The sequence below is a fragment of the Siphateles boraxobius genome, unplaced genomic scaffold, assembly GCF_051911475.1.
Source record: "Siphateles boraxobius isolate OS27281-9 unplaced genomic scaffold, OSU_SipBor_1 19, whole genome shotgun sequence".
Lineage (NCBI taxonomy): Eukaryota > Metazoa > Chordata > Actinopteri > Cypriniformes > Leuciscidae > Siphateles > Siphateles boraxobius.
In genome coordinates, this window is record NW_027508799.1 from 11033953 (window position 1) to 11040474 (window position 6522).

The window sequence follows — 6522 nt, forward strand, 5'->3', positions numbered from 1 at the left end:
CCAAAAAGCTACTGTCATCTTCCTGGTAGCTCCCAGACCTGATGGTGGTGAGGAACTGCCCTACTGATATAATTCTCAGTGCATGATGGAATTCCACTGGAGTTGGTATGGGATTTTTAGACCTCACACAGCTGAATGTATTTTCAAGGCAGTCTTGTGTGAACCTTGAAGTTAACACAAACCTGTGTCCTCGTGTCAGCATCTCTTCCTGTATGCCCAAAACTGATTTTGTTGCCATTATCACCCCTTTTTGAACAGGCTTCCATACTCCCTTATGACCAATCTTCATCCCATGGAACAGATGGATGATATCCTGTAGGAAGATGATGGCCTTTTCATACTCCTCTATCTTGACCCTGCTCAGTGCTGTAATTGGATGGCGAGATGACATTAGATCAAACCAGTGATCCACTTGCTCCAGGAACCACGCTGTAGTCAGGTAGGAGAGAGGGCGGTTTTCTTGCTGCACCATATACTTCAGCCCAGCACTTGTTGCCTTACTAAAAACATTAAGAGCAGGACCAACTTTCATTTTTTCAAAGTGGCTTGGCTCTATGGCTGCAGCTGATAGATGGGGAGCCACTTTTAATGCCATTCCTTCTTGAAAGGACAATAAGTCCTTAATAGGGACCACTGAAACCTCGTTGGAAGGTAGGTTCTCTTTGTTAACCACATTCTCTGGAATTGTTAACACCTGTCCACGGACAAGGGCACTTTTTAGATTTTTTACCAGATGTGGGACATCAGGCATGAAATAGAGATTCCTATCTGGTGTTGTTGGATGTGGCACAGATGTTTTGGTGTGGTCGACCCCAAAGGATTTCCACATGGCCTGGTTAGGGCTACCCATATCGGTGGTGACAGCAAGCACATGTAGCCCTATGGATGCTGCCATCTCTATTATTTCGATAATTATTGGCTTGTACTCTGCTCCATTGGTAGAATTACCACTGTAATGATATGCCACTACTTGTTTCCACCGAGTGGTGTTTCCAGCCAACATAAACACACAAGCATGTGTTGCTACTCCTGTGTGACCTGGCAAAGTGACATCACCATAGAGTTTGCATGTGAGCATGTGCAGCTCCACACTTGGAGTGATTGGCATTTCATCCAAGGACAGCACACACTCCCTTTCAAGGTCTGCCAATCCATCTACCTTCAGTTTAAAAAAATATCAAATACCTCTGTCAACACACCAGGCTCAAATTTGACACATTCCATCCTTCTTTGCAGGGTTCTGATTGCTGGCAAGGGAATCTGCAATTCCTGTAGGGTCTTGTAACCAGTTGGACTGGCTGCAAAGCGAATTTTTAATGCCTTCTTAATTGTGTCATTGCTCCATTTCATCCCTTTTGTGGTTCGTCTTCCTAATGCCATAATTTGGTCTTTTGATAAAATTTGTTTTAAATTTTTGTCCCTAATTTTAATTGTTTTCTTGAGAGCTGCATTTTCCTTCTTTATTTTTCTTAGTGCTGCCTTTGCATTTTTTGATATTCTTTCTTGTCTCTTTAATTTTTTTAATAGACCCAGGTAACTGGCTGATGGCTCACTGGTATGCTGACTGGCTGCTGGCTGACTGGGTAGTGTCACCTGTCCCTGTCTCTCCTCTCTAGCCATGTCCTCTATTTCTTCACTGTCACTTTCCCTTCTCTGAGTGTCCTCATCCTTTTTGTCCTCAACCTTTGAAACTGATAGAGGCAGAATACATGGTATTGCTCATTTTTAGTATTGAAAATATCACATAACTTCAAAATTAGAAATATTACTTCAACTAGTATGAGTTTGTACTTATTATATATGTGTCACCTGTAATACTATAGCTGTGATCAGCAGCGATGTGCTGTATGTTTACAGGTCTAGGGGTGCATCGTGGTGCAGGGGCCCTCCTCTTTTTGACCACAGGACGATGCTCAAAGATGGTGGGAATAGCATCTGGTCTCAGCCTACTCTTGAATTTTTTTGTAATGACAAATTGGTTTGCCTCAAAATGTGCCTGCAGAGTGATTTGAGTTTAGTTTCCACACACAACTTTGTCTACCCACATACTGTACATATCGCATGATGGTTAGGCCCAGTTATAGGTAACACTGATGACTCCCTGCAATGTGACTGCACCCTTACAACGAGATTTAGCTCCCTGGGTTTTGCAAGGCTTTGCTTAGTGCTTATTTCTAGTAAAAAAAAAATCCCATTGGGGTATTTCCATATGAAAAAGTGCAAATAAATGTATAATTACCTCACACATTTTTTTGTTGTTGTAATTTTTATTTATATTTAGATTGCTCCTGCTGACTTGAGCCAACCATTTTTTTCTCCTCTCCATGTCAGTGGGGAAGCCATACATTCGCACACCTTTCTCTGAGCGATTGGAGCATCCCCATGCAGCACAGCAAACCATGGTGAAGACTATGCGACAACATGAAAGAAAGGACACATACAAAATGCTTGGCATGCTATTTAATTTATTAGAAATGTATTCATGAATTGCTGGAAATAGTTATTGCATTTATTTGAATAAAAATACAAAAAAAGTAATATCGTAATATATTATTACAATTTAAAATAACTGTTTTCTATTTTAATGTATTTTAAAATGTAATTTACTCCTGTGATGCCAAGCTGAATTTTCAGCCTCATTACTTTTGAACGGCAGTTTATATACGAGTATGCTTAAGTTGTTTTAAAGTTGTTTTAAAGCTGAATATATTGTGTATATGAATAAGTATTGTAAGAATTATACATTAGATATATAATATTTATAATACATAAATAATTATATTATTATATATATATATATAGAATTGTAAACAATAAGCTTCATTTCACTAAATTTTACATTTACGTAACTGCTGCTAATAGTTCATTGACCCTTTGTGTGGTGGGAGCTGGAAATCACCTGTCACCAGCCTGTCTCTGTACTATCTGAAAAGTCATAAATATGACCGTTACCATGAGATTAGTGAAAACAATGAACATGAGGTAACATAAAAAGGCAGCAGAAACCCTAAGTTAGCCTGAAATAAGTTGAGGCAAATAACGGTAAGCAAACACTAATCCTCAAATATTAGCTGATTTGATCTTTTAAAAAAACAACATCGCTGTAACAACATACTCGTGCTACATATGTCGGTGTGTTACATAAATATATAAAATAAATGCATTTATTGACTACTAATTACCAGAAATCGTAGTTCTGTCACTCTACTCTAACAGTTTGAAATGCCCGCCAAAGCACTTCCTGGAACTATCTGAGGTCTACATGAATCACGTGGCGATCAAGCATTTAGAACTTCCGTTGTCGCAACTCTCTCTCTATAGACAAGTTTCCTGAGTGAAATAGGCGGGCCGCCATTAGCCTTTCACTCTGCCAACGACTTCTGGTTGTGCGTCTTTTACTGTCTTTGGTTAGCGTGCTGAAAAACAGTAAACTATGGATGGTGTTACACGCCGACACGACTCCGGGACATATTGTGCTGTTCGCGGTTGTAACAACTCGTGGCGATTGCTGAATGTTTGGTCGGAAGGAGAATGTTTCGACCATCAACCATCTACAAGGCGCCAATGTGGATGTGCTCCCCCGTATGCGTTGTATGAGAAACCAAAAACAGATGTTGAATCTCGGAAGTGGCTAGCGGCTTTGAAGTTGAAGAATCCGCCCAAAGGCTGTTTGTTTGTTCTTATCACTTCATTGATAAAAAGCCCACTGAGGAAAACCCTTTCCCGGAACTTTGGTTGGGGTACGAGCGACCTCCCCAGCAAAAGAGACGTAAACTCGACAGAAACACAAGTGACACGCAATCGGATGGTAAGTGTATCTTGATATTTTTCTGGTTAGCTAAAGTTTGCAGCATAAGTTCGACTGTTTATATATGTGTCTCTGTCCTGTGTTAGTAGGGTATATACATTTATAGTTGATGCTGTTTGTCTTTTAGAAGTGTGCATCGAGCCGAAGTTTAAAGATGCTGCAACACAATGGGAGGACCTAACAAAAACTGACCATAGCTACGCGGCAAAGTTGGACCACGTGAACAAATCGACGCAGACTGGGGATCAGACTGTGGCTGATGATATGCTCCTGGATGATGATACCTCGCTGCTGTACACAGGACTGCGTCTATTATATTTTTTTACTTTGGTGAAAACGATGTTGCCATTTAGTAAACCATCATGTAGTATTCCTGTTGTTGACCAAATACTGATGACCCTCATGAAACTGAAACTGAACCTTGTGTTAGGGGATGTGGCAAAGCGCTTTAAAGTGTCTAAAGGTGAAGTAAGTAAGGTGATTGCTCACTGGATTGATACATTGGGTGAGCAGCTTGAACCCATGGTTGCCTGGCTGCCAAGAAGTGTTATTCGTGCTAACATGCCACCATCCTTTAAAAAGAACCACCCCCAGACCACTTGCATCATCGATTGTGCTGAAACGGCTAGTCAGAGAGCTACAAACCTTAACTGTAGGAGTGCCACTTTCAGTCATTACAAGGGAACCAATACTGTCAAATATCTTGTTGCTGTGTCACCTCATGGGCTGATAATGTTTATATCAGAGGCCTATGCTGGTAAAAGCAGTGATAAGTTCATCACTATAAACAGTGGGTTTCTGGAGGCCCTAAGGCCTGGTGATGAGGTAATGGCTGACAGGGGTTTCACGATTCGAGATGTACTACATGAAAGGAGAGTGAAATTGAATATTCCTGACTTTACCCACAAGCGTGGTCAATTGACCAATGAGGAGGTAACGCGCACTAGACGAGTGGCCAATGTCCGTATACATGTGGAGAGGGCAATCCGAAGACTTAAAGTCTTCAAAGTTCTGTCCCAAACTGTCCCCATCTCCATGACCCCGAGGTTGGACAAGATTCTTATCATATGTGCTGCTTTAGCAAACATGAGGTCCAGACTTATCCGACTGCCACATGAGGTGTAAGTCCCTATGAAAAGTAAAACCTGGGTTACCTGCAGGTTTTTTTTTTTTTAATTGTACATATTATATATATATATATATATATATATATATATATATATATATATATATATATATATATATATATATATATATATATATATATATATAAAATTTCAGCTAGAAAAACCTGTGTAAATCTATGTTATTGTACCCTTTCTGGTGTTATGATTGATAAGCCAAAACAGTTTTAACTAAGAAAGACTTGTGTGAGTGCTATTCTTTTTCCTGTATTGTAAATATTGACACATGACAATAAACAAATTGTTTTTTGAGAAGAAATGAATAAATTTTTATTTATCCTATTCCATAACAAAGGGACAATTTCATTAACTCCTTATTGGCTGCATTTTTTTATAATTATAAAAAACAAAGTAAATACAGGAAAAAATCTCAAAATATTACAAAAAGAATAAAATAATACATTAAACAAATAAAGATAAATGATAAGTGACTGATATAAAAATAAATAAGAGTAAGTAAAATAAAATTAATTACATAAATCAGTTTGATAAAAATAAATAAAAGCTAGAAAGGATTTGTCACCAATTTGTTACAACAGGGGACAAGGGGTTAAAAAAGGAATGACTAATCAACCCAGTACACATAAACAGGTCATACTGATTTTACAACATTCATGTACCTGGAGCACAACTCCAGTCTTCCATCATCGAAGTCATCGACAACTTTTGGCAACATGTGGGTGAAATAGAAGGAGTGCAGCCTTGAGATATGTCCCTCAACAAAGGTTTGGTCGTAGGACACGTTGAGCTGCAGACATTCAGTGTTACTCCAAATCACCAACAAGGCTTGCCGTAGGCCTGTGCAGTGCATGCCCAGTTGCACCTGCATGTAATATCCCTTTGGCCCATTGAAGGACAGATGGAAGTCCCCTGTGGGCATGCGTTTGATCTCACTGCTTTTAGCAGCAAGTGCTTCAGTAAGGGACTGGTTTTTGACTAAGACAGGGCACTTGATCTCCAGTAGTGTGTCTCTGTTCATGACACCATCCGGACTCGCAGCAAGCCATGGCTCACTCGGGCAAACCACCAAACCTTTCACATCGATGTCATGACCTTGGTCTTGCAGGTATTGCCTGGCGTGCTCTTCACCCTCTGCTCCTTGCCGGGTTGCCGCGTTACCGTGAAAGGTAGGATGGAGGTGTTCAGACAAGAATTTGTCTGGTGCTGTGGTAGCCCGAACTGGCACATTCTTGGCTGTGCTTGCTGTTATCCGTACCCGTCGCATGTCATGCCACAGTTGTTCCCTGCTCTGTTCTTTTGTGTGCTGCTCAATGTACATAAATTGGGTTGTGATCATGTCAATGTATGTGGTGTAGAATGCCCTACATTTCTCACATTCAAGTTGTGTGTTGTGATCACCATGATGTAGGGGCAGTGGAGCTTTTGATGTCTCGGCAGACTGAGCAGGGAGGCTGGTGTTAAAAGTGAGCTGCATTAGTCCACTGCCAGGTGCAGTAAAAAGTGCCGCTATTGGTGTGGAGAGACAGTAATTTTGCCATTCTTCCAGTGTCTCATGGACTTTTACCTTGC

The 6522-nt window shown here is 40.3% G+C and overlaps 1 long non-coding RNA gene across 2 annotated transcripts; it reads left to right on the forward strand.

Moving 5' to 3' along the window:
- Positions 1 to 1106: 1106 nt before the first annotated feature.
- Positions 1107 to 2436, forward strand: LOC143741494 (uncharacterized). Of its 2 annotated transcripts, none has more exons than XR_013205084.1 (5): positions 1107 to 1141; positions 1237 to 1360; positions 1528 to 1583; positions 1858 to 1922; positions 2332 to 2436. It is a non-coding gene; the product is annotated as an uncharacterized LOC143741494 (long non-coding RNA). The 2 variants fall into 2 exon arrangements; XR_013205085.1 differs by lacking the exon at positions 2332 to 2436 and adding an exon at positions 2282 to 2323.
- Positions 2437 to 6522: the final 4086 nt, after the last annotated feature.